General features: G+C 41.6%; 1 protein-coding gene across 2 annotated transcripts in view; it reads left to right on the top strand.

Annotated features, from left to right (window-relative positions):
• The window catches only part of SLC23A2 (solute carrier family 23 member 2), a 109,430-nt gene that overhangs the window by 7,686 nt on the left and 84,532 nt on the right, over positions 1-17,212 (top strand). For both annotated transcript variants that reach the window (XM_074940224.1, XM_074940223.1), the window contains exon 2: positions 3,055-3,121. The gene's annotated coding sequence lies outside the window, so the exon portion shown is untranslated. The remainder of the gene's footprint in view (positions 1-3,054; positions 3,122-17,212) is intronic.

Raw genomic sequence — 17,212 nt, 5'->3', positions numbered from 1 at the left:
GCCTCCCCCCCCACCCGGCTGCTTGGCAATGCCCCCTCCCCTGCTAACGTCCCGCTCCATCTTGTGTGATATTGACCCACCTTCCTTCTCCCCTATCCCCCGCTTTGTATTAATCCTCTGCCTGGGGATAATCCCCCCCCCCCCCCCGCCCGCCCGCCTCTGATCCCTATTCTCCATCCCATTGCCACCCTCTCCCTGCTTTCAGCATCATCCCTCTGCCCCCTCTTGCTGTGTGTGTCTGGGGGGGGGGGTGACCTGCTCTTCAGGTCTGGTACAACCCCCCACCCCCCCTTGCTCGGTGTCATCTCTCCTCCATCCTCCTGCAAGGTGATGACTCCTCCATGTTCTGTCTGGGAGCCAGGGGTCCCCATTTGGCATGTTTAGCTGCAGCTTCTCTTCCCTAGCCTGTACCAGGAGGGCAGAGCCAGCTAATTGCATCAGGAATAAATAGCATGGCCTGGGCTGTCATACTGGCTGTCTAGAGTGCGGGTTTGGCAGTAGATGCATGGGAAGAGGATCCCTATATCTTGCAAAAGGAGGGGGAAAAAAGGGCCTAAAAGGGTGGTTTTTTTTTATTTTTAATGTGGCATGTTTGTTTTTTCCTCTTCCACTTAGATCCTCATCTTTATTTGCAGCCAAGTGGGTGGTAGGGGGTAAGCTTGTAAACCAGTGAAGAATTCAGGTTAATTCTCGCATGGCTCTGAAGGGGTGGGCTGGTTCTCCCCCCCCCCCCCCCCCCTTGACTGATCCTTCTCTCGTGATATGCTTGTGCGTTTATTTGGAACAGCTAAAAGGATACATTTTTTCTGTGGCTTTTACCTGTGAGCCCCATGTTCCTCACATTCCCTCCCATGTGTGTCTTGTGTATGCATTTGCTTTATCTTAAAATATTTGTATTGGAAATGAGCGACACAGACACAATTAAATTCCACCATCAAAGCTTGGCCCGAGCTTGCAGTTATATTTCACTTCCTAAAAACTAAGTAGAGCAGTTGATGCCCAGCATTCTGTATGCAAGTAACATAGCTTTCTATGTATATGTGATTATTTTTTCTATAAAAGATGAAATACAGAGACAGAGAAAGGAGGATTCACTTTTATTCCCACCCTTTCATTTTGAAACAACCTATTCTTGTTGCCTAGTCGGAGAAGATAAACTCTTAACACAGCCTTGGATCTGCTTTTGAGGGTGGTTCTTTAGGCACCAGAAGTTAACAGCCTGAAGGGGAATCACAAACCTTGCAAGCAGGTTCTGGCAGAAAGGGGAAGTCCCTAGGTTAGTGTGAAACAAAGTAATTAATGATCAGATGCAGTTCTTCCCTTTTCACTTTTGCCACACATGGTCTTAACATGAGTTAGCAGTTGAGATGAACCCTAGGCTCTGCCCTGAAGTTTGCCTCAGCCTGCTAATGTGTGGAGGAAAAAAACCTACAAACTGTCCTGTGTTCATTAGGATTTTACCATGTGTTAAATAATGTGTGAGGGGAGAACACCTCCCCTTGCCCCCCCCCCCCCCCACAGTGTGTTTTTAGTGGGAGTTACAAGAGTATTGTCTAAGCCCTAGGGGAAAGGTACAGGGTTTGTGACTACCATTCTCTCCAGCAGTGACTTGGGCAGCAGCTCGCTGCTTTTTGTTTACAGTAAAGAACCATGTCCTCATCTTGCATTTACTATTGATCCAAAGGTGAGTTTGGGAAGCAAGAGGGAAACATACCAAACGTGATAGCAACCCTTACAGTTTTCTAAGAAGTAGTATGACATGGTGAAGGAGCAGCAAGAGAAGACTCCTCCCTGAGACAGGGGTGGGAGAATATAGATATTTTTAATATATGCCGCCTTGAGTGTTTTTCTTGTTGTCTGTCTTAATAGCATTAGCATTGAAATACCCCCACTCCTGTTTTGAAGTTAAGGTACAATTGAATTCAAAGGGAAGAATGAAGGTCAGAGCTTTGCTATTAGTGTTGTTTGGAAGGAGACATTTTTCTGCATGTGTAGCTTAGTAAGGGCAGCAGCAATTAATATTTTTTTTTTTCCCCGAACAGAAAATGCTAAAAATGTGCCCCCCACCCTCCAGCGATCGAAAGATTGGGTAGAAAAGAACAACAGCTAGAGATTCTGCTGATTGTAGGGTTTCAATTTATTAATGTCTTGTTTTCCATGTCAAAGGGTTATAATTAGAACAAGTCAGCTTGTCACTCTCTCCTTGGCTTTGCCTACATGGGAAATTTTGGTGTCCCTCTCCAGTCCCCTGCCAGTCTAAACCAGTAATTGACATAGCGGTAGAAACCTCACCTCCGTGTGGAGGCTATTACTCTGGTATAAAAATAGCTTTCTTTGGTTTAGTTTGTCACTTGGGAAGGGGTTTAAATTAAACTGGTAAAACTTTTTTAATGGATTCCTCAACAAATAGTGGATAACCTGCCATAATGATCTAATTTGAGACCGTATTAACTTTTTTTTCGGGCTTATCTGCTCAGGGGAAATTGACTTGAACTACTGTTCCAGAATAGCTCCCTGTGTGGACATTCTGTTTTAGAATAAAAGTCACTTTATTATTCTGGACTTTTATTCCAGAAGTGTCTACACAGGGAGATACTATGGAATAGTTAATTCTGCAATAGCTATTCTGGTCAATTTCCATCATGTAGACAAGATTCTTACTACTATTTCTGTAGCCAAGGCCTTAGAGATACTATGACTGGGGAGCCATTTTTTAAGGATGACTTTTCTTTCAAACACGTTTTTCTCATGCATTTCGTTTTCAAGCTTGAGGCGCTATGGAGAAGAATGTTCAAGACATTCTTTGGTATTCTAGGGTCCCTCATGTAAATTAAATTGAGGGTATAGCACAAACCAGAATGTAATCTGACTGAGAGATGTGTTGGAACTGACTGGGGAGATGTGGGTAGTTAGCCGGAAGAATTTCCTTGTTTTATGTCCATACATATCTGAAACAGTTACTACCATCCACCACTCACCTAACTATATTTATGAAGAGCGAACACTTATGAAACAGTATGCCAGTAATTAAAACATGTTTTGTTTTTTGCTTAGAATCTGCAGGAAGAGGAGACTGACAGTCGGGTTATGTAAGGGGATGTGCATCATGCTGTAGTGGAAGGTAGGAATAAAATAATTGAAAACAAAATCTGTTTGCTGTGCTCTGTTGCATTAAAATGTTTTGCTTTTAAGCTTTCACTTATCCCTTTCTCGTCCAACCCGTAATACTGCTATCTTTATTGTGGAGCATGTTTCTTTTAGAAACTGTATTTTCTAGTGATTAGTAGTGTACTGATGGTAACTGTAGTCTGGAAGGTTGAAAAAAGTCTGGTGGTGGTGAGCTATTTTCAGATTATAGGAGGCAAAAAATGAAGTTTAGACTTTTAGGTCTTCCTCTACGTACTGACGGTTTCAAATACTGTAGTTTATTAAGCACTTATCTTGACCTCTACATATAAAACAAGTATATAAAAACAAATATATAAAAACAAATTCATCGTTTACTATGAAGAAGTGAATTCAAATTGACAACTCTCAGCCATGTTTGTTTGTTTAAAAAAAGCAAACACCTTGGAAAAGAGATCAGGATTTTGAAATCTCACTTTTTTTCGAACTTCTAGGTTTGTACTGTAGTTGCACTGTAACGTAGTGGACTCACCACCTGAAGCGCCCAGTTGTGGCAGGGTGCAATGCTGTGAGTGGTCCTTGTCTCTGGCACCATTTTCAGGCAGCCCATCTCTCAATGGGTCTTCTGTGGCTCGGCCCTTCAGCCAAGTTACAAAGTTCAGTCCCCTAGAGTGGTAGCAGAAGGGTCCAACAGAGAGTTCACAAAACCCCCCCCAATACAAGAGAGCCTTTTGCTCCCCATCTTGGGCTATTCCTGAGCCTGCCTTTGAGCTCAATATTCCTGCCTTTGGGCTTGCATGCCTCAATGGCTGGTGAGGGAACCCAGGCCCACCCTCTGCTCTGCCTGGGGACCCTGTGTAAAGTAGCTAGGTCTGCTCCTTCAGACAGGCTGCCATTTCCCTTTGTCACTTCATATCTCCAAGCCCCCTTGTGCTGCTTTCTTGCAGTTTGAGTTTAACACAGCTTCCCTTTCTCGGGCTTCTCCCTAGATCCTCTCAGCTTCTTGTTTCTCTGCTAAACTAGCTACCCTTCCCTCTGTCTTGGACTCCACTGAAGTGCTTTTACTGCCATACTTCAGGGCCTTCCAATCCATGTGTCTGATGCTAAGAGAGCTGTGCTAACTGACTCAGGAGGGAGTGAAGCCCAGCCCTTTGCCCTTTAATAATGGGGAGGTTCCAGAGGTTCTTAACCTCTCTACTTCAGGCAGCAAGGCACGTGGCTATCCGTTCTCAAAATCATGTTAATATTAAGTTTGAGACAATTTAAACACAAAGCAATTCTGTTCGTGTTGAGGACATGCATCATGTGCCCTTCAGTATACAGGTGATGTTGGGTACAACCATGATGATCCTGTTCTGATCTTGTTTGTGGCAGAGGACATTATATCCTTCCCCTTCTGTACAGGTGGTGTTTTGATCCAATGCTTGTGACATCGAAGTGCTGGAGAAAATGAGCTCTCTGAATGATTCCCGGGTTTTTAAAAGGGCACAGAGGAAGAGTAATTCTGTTAGAATTGCGTTTGAAAAGGTGTAAGCAGCAATACGACATGTAATTGTATTCTTGACTTAGACTTTTAGGTTCTATGTTGAAAATAATGGCTGAAATAGCGTTTCTTGAGTGCAATTACTAATCATAGGTTAGATGTAAAGGAATGTTTGCTTGTTATCTGCCTTGTGATTAAGGGGATTGAGGTCTGATTTTAGTAACCTGCTAACATTAACAGTGTTTGTTTTTAGAATAAAATAGCTCAAAGTATACAGCGTCAAATGGGTATAAATACTGAAGGAAAAGTTGGTTGATTTCCCTCTCTTTCCCCCGGTGTTTTAAATCTAACACTACACATAGGGCTGGCTTGGAATGTTCTAGGCATCTGTGAAATTTGTAAGTCAGCTACCTTATTGCGTAAGTCATTTTAAGTGGACTGGATAAAACATTTTGAGAATGTATTGAAGAGAGCAATTCTGTATTGTCCGGTGAATGAGCAAGGTGACTTAATAGGTCTCTTCCATACCTAATTTCTGAGTACAAGTAATAGATTCTTATGCCTACATGCATTTAGGTAGCTTGAGCCCCATTAGTACTTTAAAATGCCCGAGCACATTTTCATTGTGGCTACTCTGGCTTGCTTGTTATCCCCTGATATCTCATTAGATTCGAGAGGCACAATCTTAGCGGGTCAAGGTTTCCTTCTCTTTTATATTTTCAGTGTGGTTTCAACTCTTATCAGGATGCTTGTTCTTGCTGTGATCAGCTGTAAAATTTAAAAGTAGGTTGGAGTGGGGAGAGAGAACTTTAGGCTTTGTGCACACGCAGGTACCCTAGCGTAAACAGGCTGCTGCTGCTATTTGAAGCCCTATGCCCGCTGGCGCGGAGTTAGATGATGTGGCCATTAATATGCTGGTGGCCTGTCTACCCCAGGGCTATCAACATTGCTAAGGACAGTGGAGCTGAACTGGTATTAGTCATGGTGGGAAATCTTTGAAAGGAGCTTTGGGTCAAGTAGGTGTGGCCTGAAGTTACACTTGCAGAGTACTATAGATGTATACTGAACCCACTTTTGAGACACAGCTGTGATCGTGGCTCTTACTTGGTTACTGAACTATCATTGTTTTTTGATGGTCTTTTTGGTGTCACTAGTTTAGCATTATCAATTAGAATACTATACTGTGCTTTTAAGTGTACATTTCAAAGTTTTTCTATTTTGTGGTGCTGATTGAATGTAAGTTTTTAAAAAAATAATCTTACAATATTCATGAGCATATAAATGCTTTCCAAAAAAAGCACCAAACCCACAACCTTGATAGCTTGTCATGGCTTTGTCACTTGTCATTCTGTGAAGTTATTAGCAGCTTGTAATTCGGAATAAAATGCTGCATTACAAAAATAGCAACATTCTTGTTTCTCTGGCAAACGTTAAATAAAATGCCATGAAGTCAAATAGCAGTTGAGCTGACTGCATTGTGATACGATTTGAACAGGCTGTGGCTTTTACCTTTCTTGTGGGAAGGGATGCCTGCTTTGTGTTATCTGAGTTTTGGAATCCCTATTGTGTTAAATTACAAAGGATAGATGAGGCCGAAATTGAGAAACTGGTCCTTTGTATGGAGATTCCAGTATCTGCTTCTGTCCTACTTAACAAAGGCAACATGCCAACCATTTCAGATGGTGGGATGGGACACAGTTTCTGATACTGTACCCAAGCTCTGCCTGCAGTTCCCAGACCATTTGATGACTAGTCTCTTGTAATGTCTTTTAGACCGAGGGAATCCTAGTTATTTGATGAGACAATAAGGTTGTGGCTAATTTTTTTCTGGAGCCAGAATGAGTTATTTTTGGTAGGCAAGTTGTGAGAAGTGCATGAACGAGAACTGAAGGAGGAATTCATAAGGAAGCAGGCTGGGCAAATACTCCATTACTTCTGCTGCTTGGTGATATTTACAAGGAAACTGAAGCGGGTTGTCACTTTTCCTTCTCACTTAGGTTAGGTGTTCTGGATGGCTGAAATACAGGCAGAATTAAGTACAGGTCAACAGTTTAACCAGAGCGGCATTGTGATCTAGGAGGGTAAATGCAAGACTGGGAGCTCATGAATCTTAATACTATCTCTGAAGCCATGTGCGTTTTAGGTAAAGGCATCATCTTTTGAAGCGTTGTAACTGATATGATGTAGAGCTCCGCTTTGCCCTGAGTTTGGACAGGATCGCTTCTTTTTAAGAACATGTTGGGATCAACCATGAGCAACTAATGGCATGGACTAGCAGCTTGGTCTAGCTCTCACTACAGTCATTGAAAGACTCCTATTGACTTCAATGGCAGTTGGATCAAGCTCTTAAGATGTGTGACGGTGAGTTAGTCACAATTTCTGTGCCCCTTTCCACATCTTTAAATGCGGACAGTGTTTATCTACTGCACAGTATTAGTGCGAAGATAATTATTTATAAAGTACTATATGGTCATGCTGGTAGTATTATACATTTCAGGCAACCGGACGGTGGTTTTACGAACCTGATGTTTACCCCGGATATGTTCGTATTATTATTGTACTTACTCCAATTTACTCATGGAATTTTATACGTTTAAAAAATTTAACACACGCAGGTGGAGGCACATATTTTGTTTTTTACAAGTCTTTTGAAGTTTGTGTGTTGTTGTGGAACCAGTCACAAATGTCTTTGGCTATTTATTTGATCTAGCTATCCCAATTTGCATTTTTTTAAAATCAAGAGCCGGAAAACTTGTACAGTAATGAAGACCTTGACTTGGTGTAGCCTAGTACCTAGCAAAATGGGGTCCTAGTTCATGATTAGAGCTCCTAGATGCTCAGTAGTAATCTTCTCACAGCTGTGTCGGCTGACTTTGATCGCGGATCCTTGGATGAAAGGCAATAGAGAAGCAACATACTAGTGTCCCTCTGCAAAACCTCGGTCATGGTATTGCCAACATACTGGCATATTTCCATTGTCTTGTTTGTAAAATCCATCCCAGTTTTGATTGTATAGATCGCTAAGGGAGGAGATGGGGGAGAGTCAGCATGATCTCTTGAGTTGGTAGCTGATACTCTTGACAGAGAATATTTCTCTATGAGGCCTCTTCTGCTCCAGGAAACACTCCGATCACTGGCAACAGGTTTCGGCAGTGGGTCCCTCTGGGTATGTCTGCACTGCAATTAGACATCTGTGGCTGGCTCGGACGAAGATGCTGTTAATTGCTGTTTAGACCTTTGAGCTGGGGCCTGGGCTCTAGGACCATCCCACCTCGCAGGGTCCAGCTGCAGCCCATATGTCTACACCACAGTTAAACAGCCCCTTAGCCCAAGTCTCGTGAATCCGAGTCTGCTGGCCCGGGCCAGCCGTGGATTTTTTAATAGCAGGGTAGTCATACCCTCTGAATCTATTCTGACAATGGTTTAGTTGGAAAGGACAAAGCATGGTAGGACAAAACAATTTTCAGCACCATTACCAAAAGCATTATTGAGGCCGTATCTACGTTACAGAGCTCATGTCGGTGTGGTTATGTGAGCCTAGCTACACTGACGTAGCCCCCTCGTGTCGATGCCGCATAGGCAGATAGAAGTAAATACGACTTCTCCGAACCACATTTACCTATTCCTAGATTCCAAGGCCAGAACCGACCATTGTGACCATTTAGTCTGACCTAATATAACACAGGTGAGAGAACTTCCCCGAAATAATTCCTAGAGTATATCTTTTAGAAAAACATCCAATCTTGATTTAAAAATTGCCAGAGATGGAGAATCCACCATGACCTTGATAAATTGTTCCAGTGGTTAATTACCCTCTGTTCAAAATTGACACCTTATTTCCAGTCAGAATTTGTCTAGCTTCAGCTTCCAGCCATTAGCTCACACTTCTAGCAGATGTAAAACAATGCCAATGTAAATTTTAAGCTTTGACCAGGCCTGGGACTCAGTTAAACCAAGCAATATTGGCAATTAAACAATTTTAAACATAATTTCAGAGGAACTTATTGATGATGGTCAGCAGTGGGTTTGTTTCCTAGCATTAGATGAGCTTAAGACCATGGAATTGTCTGAATCCTTGGACCTCTGCTGTTTTTAGCAAGATCTTTTGGACATATGTTAGCTCAACTTCTGCACACCAGTTAATGAATGCTTTCATAGTCCGTTCGGTACTTTCTGAATATGCTCAGTCTTTGTCCTTAGAACAATGCATCCGGTATATTAAGTATAAAAGTATAATTGCCATTTTTATTCTGTAAGCTGTTGTGACAGCCAATGCCTTGTTGAATGGCAGGTAATAGATTGGTTGTGGAGACATCACAGTGTGTGGGTATCTTTAAAAAGTGGATATCTACACTGATCTCGTCTTGCCTTAATTATTCAAATAGGAAATTGTGTCTGTTGAAGGGAGAATATATAAGAAAGGGGTATTACTCCAAATAGTAAATAACAGTGAAAGAGTTACTGCTTTTAAGAAAAGGTTCAAGGCATATGGACATTAAGTAATGCCAATTAAGTGAGGTTAACACTTAACTTTAGTTACTAAAACGTGCCAAACCAAATTTATGTACAGAAACATCATAAAAGCCTTTTAACTTTACTACGTGGTAAAAGAATAAATTGCTAGCCTGTCAAAAGGTTAAAAAAGACAGAAAATTTATTCGTTTAACCAATTTAAATACATGGCCTAAAATAAGGTCGTCTTAAAAGGCTAGTCTTGTTGTAAGAATAAACTTTGTTTCAGGGTTTTCCTGCAGATGGTAAAAATATCCTTGTAGCTGTTTGAACCACGGTTGAACTATTCTAATTTTCCTTTGTGACATTCCTTAATGACCAGCATAGAAATGGAAATATTTCATTTCTATTACCTTCTCATTTACATTGGTTGGAGAAGAATTGATAAAAAGTTCTTTAAATATAAATTCTCGGTACGTGTTGGACTTAAATGTGTTGTAAATCTTTTCTTTCTTAAAGACTTCTGTACTGAGGAAAAATTTCAAACCCATTGTGGTAAATCACACCTTGCTGTACCCATGTTAATCATTTTAGTTGCCGCATAGACTAAATATCAGTTGTGTTTAAGCAAGGTCTTGTTACTGCCCATCTCCTCTTCCTGTTTGTTCCTCCAGTGAAGTAGCAATGCTCAATTTGTAACGTCGCGTTAATTTCCAAGGCCGCAAACTGGCTTCACAAGCATAGAATGGTGAGGAGGTGAAGCTGGATGATTGAATAATATCTTTTATCTAAACATATCTGAAACAATAGCAAGGGGAATAATGAGCAGGACTGGTTGAACATGTGCCAGTCTGTGTAAACAATCTTTTCAAACTTGTTCTGTTGTGAAAGTGATAAACTATTAGATAGTTGCCATAATATGTTGAAATAAAGTGCAAGATTACATAAATCCTTCCATGTATGGGGAAGAGAGTGAGGAGTGCTCAGATAATTTAGAAAGCATGAATGATAGGAGTTAATGTTTTGCTCTGGAATGAGAAACCATCTGGGGCTAGACCCATAAAGGGATTTAGATGCCTAACTGCCATTTTAGCCACCTTAATCCCTCAGTCAGCTGCCATCTATCTCTGTAGGTTCCTAAAGTCCCATGGTGCCTAAATCTGAAGCTGGGCCTGCACACAGCTGCCTCTGTCTAGGCACCTGGGCACCTAGCTCACCGCTAAGATCCTCAAACTAGGCATTGCCTTGCCTATCTCGCCTGCGGGGCTCGATCTACTAGGTGGCGTCAGAAACTGCCTACCAGAATGGGTGCTGCACAAAACAACATGAGGGAAAAGATGGTGTTGCGTTCCCCCAACCCCCCAGTAACCTTTAGCCCAGTGGTTAGCACGCTCACGTAGCAGAAGGGAGATCCAGGTTCCAGTCCCTGTGCGCCAATGCATATTTAATTATTTATACACGGAGGAACAGTTTCAACAGGAGAGCCTGAGGTCGGCCCAGCACGCACCCATAGCCCAGTGGTTACAGCATTCCTTGAGAGTGGGGAGATCCAAGTTCAAAAGTCCCTGCTTCACAATCGGGCAGAGAATGGAACTGAACATGGGTTTTCCACCTCCTGGTTGAGTACCCTAAACACTGGGCTAAAGATTATAGAGATAGTACCAACTCTTTTGTGAGAAAGGGCTTAGACATCTAACTTCAGGAGAGGGTTCTTGGCTCTGACTCCCAAACGTAGGCATCTAAGTCCTTTTGAGGGGCAGGTCTTAGGGCATTTCCTACTGTCTACGTCAGGAAACTTCCTGCTCAGCCCGGTGGTATTTGTGGCTCCATTCTGAGGTGCCAAACTTCCCCTATGCATTGTATAGGGAGCCTGGGCACTTAACTCAGGGTTGTAAATCTCACTAGGTAGTAGGGCACCTAAAAGTTAGGTGTTAAAATGCTCTAAGTCTCCTTTGCAGATCTAGCCCCTAAGAAAATAGTTAAGAAACTCCATGTCCAATTATTGACCGTAAATCACTGGGTTTGTCCTCCTGATTTGTCGCCAGTAGGAAAAGCAACACAAATTGGGTAAATCATGTTTCTTGTTCTGTTCTAATAATGTGTTTTTGCGACTTTCCTTGTCGTATAACTGCTTTTCTGTGGTTAACCGATGGAAAGAGATTTATCGATGTATTTATTGCAAACATTTGCATTTAAAAAGTCATCTTCCGACATAACCATCCTCCTTTCTCTGCAATTGAGACAGTTTGAAATTAGCATGTTAATTTTAGCTTTTTAATACTGTTTGTTTTCAGAGTCTAATCATGCTTTCAGAAACTCCATGTAAGAACTGTCGCTGGAGTAAAACGCACAAACGGACTAACAGTTTGGTGGGTTTTTTGCAAGTCATCGGCTAGTGCTGGACGGCAAACTTTGTTCCACTTGGACATCTCTCTTAAAACAGGCCTGTGTGATCATTTGAAAAACATGCCAGTGCAATTTATGGTTGTGGTCACCACCTCTTGGAAAAGGGGGGTTAGATTTTAAAAGCCCTTAATAAACATGTGGCATTTCCGATGTTAGTATGCATTCTGGTAAAACTCTCTGAGACCTTCAGTGTTCCTGTGGGCAGCTGTGAGACTTGCCTCGGCTCTGTGTCACTGGCCCAGTACATCAGTTTGTTTTGGTAGATTGCTGGCAGGTGCCGTCTGTAATGCGTGCTCATTCTTGCAGACAGAACAGCAAGTATTGAATGGATAGCATTAGTGGAATGGAATTTATGCCACTAATTTCACTGGACTTGCCATGTGCTCTTAAAATCTAAGCCCTTTTGAAATAGAAACTCTTATCCTCAGTACTGCTGATGGCTGTTAAATCTTTCTGAATTGATTCCTTCTCAGAATTTTTTCAGATCCTGGTCCTTCCCTGTAATTGCTTGTAGTAGATGTCACAGTTGAAGGCAACTGTCCCTGTATACCCCTTCTATGGCTCAGCAAGGGCACCCACTGTAGGTTCCCAGCTCCCGAACTGTCACCTCTGTTGCACGGAGACCCTCCCGACTTGGGTTTTTCCAGGCTGCACGGTTCCCTGTCTACACTGACTTCCCCAGCAAGCCAGGCCTCCTCTGCACTTTGTTTTCTCTTCAGAGCCTGTTGTTACCCTTAGCTACAAGCTACTCCACGGCTCTTTCTAAGCGAGCGCGTGCTTATAACCTTACCAGTAAAACTTAAATGTTCTTATGTACTTTTGTTAAGCCATGGATGCCTGTGTTGAATCCATCAACACTTTCTCGTCTTGAAGTCAGTGGCAACACCAAACAGGAGATAAGCAATGCAACCTTGTTTACACCAGTATCTGTGAATAAAATGTTTGTAAACTAAGGAGAGTAAATATTTGTCAGAGTTGTGCAAGCATAAAAAACATAAGCAAATGCTGATGCACAAAAAATGCAGTAATTTATACTAAGCTTACTAAGAGATCCCAGTAGATTGTTTGGGGCAATTGCTCTTCAGCCTGGAGGGTCCTCTCACATTGGGATCTGCAGTGTTCAGTCTTGTCCCTTCTGTAGTTTGTGCCAGAGCAAATTGCCTTTATCCTTTTAAATGTCAAACAAAGAAAAAAGAACTAGGCTGGAAAACATGTTGGTTTTAGGTGTTGAAGGAGAGGAAAATTCAATTCAGGTCTATTTAAAAAAATAACCTGAGTTAAAGGATATGTCCAAAAGTTGCTGCCTCCTTGAGGTGGCTATGGACAAACTCCTTTATCAAAGGCACTTGTATGGGAGCTGGGGTACCTACGTTCTCACTAGCCCATTCATCCCCTAGCACAGCCTTCCTCCTCCTCCGCTATCACTCTTCTTCATCACTGGACTAGTCTGGTAAGCCCCTTCGTTTTCGGTTTAAACCGATTTTTACAAAAAAAAAATCTCTCTCGTTTTACAAAATATCTTTTTTTTTCCTTTCTGATTTTCTCCCTACGTTTGTATCGTTCAAATATATAAAAATAACTTATTTTATTAGGAAAATACAACACATTGCATGTGATATGTATTAGAATTATACATTAGTCTGCATGTATATGCAAAGAGGCCTTTGGAACTAAGGCTATGTGTTAGTCTACAAGATACACACAATAAACAAACAGGCACGCACGCAAGCTCTGAAGTGCTGGCGCATCTGAATGTACTGATGAATCTCATGCCCACCATGTACCCATTCAGGCCATTAGCAGACAACAGTTTAAAGATTTATTGCATTAAAATGGGAAGAAAATGAAAATCTGTATCATAATCTGTTTCCGAACACAAGGAATTATTTGCAAGTTTTAAAAAAAGAGGAGAAAAGGATGAAGTTGAGTGTGTGTGCTGCAAATGGTGTGGCCCAATTATTAAATGTAAATATTTACAGGCTAATAGTACCAAGTCTACAACAGTAAACTGCTTATTCAAATGAAACGTTTTATTTGGGGTTTAGAGAGAGACCGTTTTCCTAAACTCAAAGGAGAAATTGTGTTTTGAGTTCTGTTTTAGTTCTACAGCAAACCACATTGAATTCTGTTCATCAAAGCATTAATATACTGAAGATTAATATAAACCTTTTTCTCCTGTCCTTCCGTCCGCCAAAGAAAACCCCGATATTTATCCAGAAAAATGATTAATATGTTTTGCACTGATTTTCACCTGTTTTTGTTGTTGTGATAAATACTGATGATTTCCTGGGTAATTTTAAATAAAATAAAAACCAAAAATGAGGGGCCCTACAATCGGCAATAGTGCATTCTGCTAACTTCAGGATTTTGTGACTCTCCGAATCATTAAAATGACATTGCGTATTGCCTTATAGTGAAGGAAACCGATTTTTATAAATAAAGGTCATCAATAGTAATTTGCCCCACTAGTGATGAAACGTAGGTATTAGATCTTTAAAGGCTCTTTATGCTTTTTTCTTTTCTGTAGGTCATCTGAGTCAACCGTCCCTTATCACCTCTGACTCTCTTCCTGATTCCAGAATAAAGTTTTCTAGATGTACTTCATCTCTAACAAAGGATTTTCTCTTGATGGAATAATTTTGTTTTTCTCCCCTTTCATCTCCCTCCACCACACACTTTTTGTCTCCTCGTTGTCTCCGAGGTTTGCGGTGGTTTCTCCACCGCTGGAAATGGTAAAATCAAGATTGGATTCCCACCCCTAAAATATGGGCTGTAGTTCAAACAGGAATAAATTCAGGGAAATACTACGGCCTGTATTATGCAGTAAGTCACGCTAGATGATCACAGTGGTCCTTTTTGGCCTTATAATCTATGAAAATGTCTCTCTCCCTTTGCTCTGCTGCTACTCTTTTCCCAGTGGCAACTACCACTCTCAGTAGTAGATGGCAAACATGGTTGCATTAACGCGTAGCACTGCCAGTTGCCCACGGTGAGATGTTGAGCCATGTAGTCCAGGGGGGCTACACTCTGCAGCATCTACTGTACTGGGTGTACAGTTAGCTAGAAACTTCTACAGTGAGGTAAGAGCTGGATGAGGAAAATGGGTAACTGAAAGACCTGAGTACCCCACACTTGAAACCTAACAATTCCTTTACAGAAAAATGAGCATACATTTGCTGACTATTCCTAGAAGAGCGTCCTTGAAATAATCCAAAAGGAATGTATAGTCACCAAATCAGAAGGGGCGTTACTCTACCAACTGAATTATTGTAAAGAAAGTGAGAAAATATGCTAAATTTGAAATGGACTTGTGGCCACGCCTTGAAGATTGATGGGAATATTTAATTTCAGATGAAAGTAGGTGTGTTAGGGTTACTGCAGCAGCTAGGGAATACTTGAATAACTTTGTACGTATCACTCGCTTACTGAGTCCTGAATGAGATAACAGAATTTGAAGCGAAGATTGAGCAGAGGCAGGCCTACACACCTATCTCCTTCCCCTAGTTCCAACGCTGCTTCACCTTTGTGGCTAGATCAGGGGTTGGCAACCTTTGGCACACGACCCGCCAGGGTAAGCCCCCTGGCGAGCCAGGCCGGTTTGTTTACTTGCCATGTCAGTAGGTTTGGTTGATCGCAGCTCCCACTAGCCGCGGTTCACCGCTCCGGGCCAGTGGGGGCTGCGGGAAGCGGCGCGTGCTGACGGAGGGCCAGTGGGAGCTGCGATCGGCCGAACCTGCGGACGCGGCAGGTAAACAAACCGTCCCGGCCCACCAGGGGGGCTTATGCTGGCGGGCCGTGTGCCAGAGGTTGCCGATCCCTGGGCTTGATCGTTCTGCTTGATCAGTTAGCATTTAGTGCAGGAGTTTTTCCTAAGCACCTGTTCAAACAGCATGTTGAGTTCAAGAACGTATGCATTTTGGAGTTGCTTTTGTTTGTATAAAAATAGAGAATAACTTCAGCTAAAAAATGGAATTCTTTCTAGTTTTGTGCACAGCCTGTAATCATCTCAGTGTGGAAGTCTAGTATAAATGTGGTTTATACTGGCAAAAGAGTGCTTTTGCTGATTTGCTTGTACAGATTCTCTGAACAAAATAAGCTATATCAGCAAAAGCAGTTGTTTGCTGGTATAACTGCCTCTAAACTATGGCTTTTGCTGGTATAGAAAGTGTCCTTAAAAATCGCACCCTTAACCAATGTTACTATACTGGCAAATGTTTTAAGTGTAGACCTGGCCTAGGTTTCTTAAAGTGTGTCAGTAGCATCCTGTGATTTGTGGCATTGGGTTCTGCAAAGCGATCCCATAGAACGAGTGTGGATTTTTGCCTCTGTGGCTAGCAGATCACCCCCTGAGTGGAGTTAACATCATTTGTGTGCTGTATCCTGATATGAAGCCTGACTGTGAAGGGTGCAAGATACTGGCAGACATCAGGTATAGTTGGAGAGTACTTGGTCACCTTGCTTAATAGCAGATTAGATACTCAGCAGTAGGTATGTGGTCTGTTGCAATGAAGGTTGTTTCTTTGAGTTGTGGCTGTACTATTGCGCGTGTGTGTGTCAGTACTTCTTTCTGACACAGTCTTTGGTAGCAAGAAACCCGGGTGCTCCCTGAAACTTGAAAGTAATAGTTAAAGCTGTTGTCAGCATTGAAATGAACAACGTCAAGTTAACCCTTATTGAACATTGAACCATTTATTTACTGTTGTGCCAATCCAAGTTTAGTTGTAAAGATAATCTCTGGCAGTTGATCCACCATTAAGAATGATTTGTGAATGTAAATGGAGGTCCAGTAAAGAAGGATGTGATCAATGTCAAAGATTGCTAACCTAATAAAAAGAACAGTAGATCACTGGCTGCCATCTTGCCTTATTTTGTGGGGGACAGTTACCTCTGTGCTTATGAAGCTCATGGCCCTGTATATGGAAGGGAAATTTTTTTCAGATATTTGAGTGATCTCTGACACTTGGTCATGAAAACCACAATGTATTGGATGTGCTTTCTTCTTGAGTAATGAGCATATATTTAAAAATGTAACTCCCTCTTGACTATTTTTTTTTTGAACTGAGTATTTTATCCTTTGATTTTAATATGTAAAAACATACAGATGCAGGAAAAGTTCTAAGAAATGTTCCAAAGTAATGTGCCCTGTAATCAGATTCAGGATAAAAATAAAAAATTTGGCAAACCAGAAAATGAAATTCCAGTTACGTCACTATGATAGAATAGCAGTGGACATCCTTTCTGTTACAGCGGAAAGACCTAGATTTTCACTAGTCAGGTTTTGTAAGGAGCAAACATGTAACAGTGCCAAGTATCAAGGATCGTGCCTTGAAGTCAAATGGCAGGATTTCAGAACAATTTCACTAATCAGATGTAGCCCTCTGTATGTAATTTACAAAGCATTAAGTGTAGGAGCCCTAAGTGCTTTCATATTAAAGGGCTGCATCTTAAATGCTTTTGTAAGCAAGATGATACTGGTATTCAAGGTCTTGTAGTAATTTCTCTGAATTTAGAGTACATTTTACCACCGAAGGCTGTGCTTTACTGTACCTGCAGTTAAAATCTGAAATCTCTAAATATTTATAAATTTGTCTGCAAGATAAAACTAGTTTGTTTTTCGGCTCTTCAAATAGTAGTGAGATTTAGGTCTATTTATTCTGTTAATATGTAATGCTACTTTCCTGTACAATTGCTTTGCTTGTCCTCTGGTTATTTTAGGAGTACTTCAAAGGGAGGATGTTCATATAT

The sequence above is a fragment of the Natator depressus genome, chromosome 26 (genome assembly GCF_965152275.1).
Source record: "Natator depressus isolate rNatDep1 chromosome 26, rNatDep2.hap1, whole genome shotgun sequence".
Classification (NCBI taxonomy): Eukaryota; Metazoa; Chordata; order Testudines; family Cheloniidae; genus Natator; species Natator depressus.
Note: the sequence above shows the minus strand (reverse complement) of the source record. Positions and strands in the feature narration are given on the sequence as shown.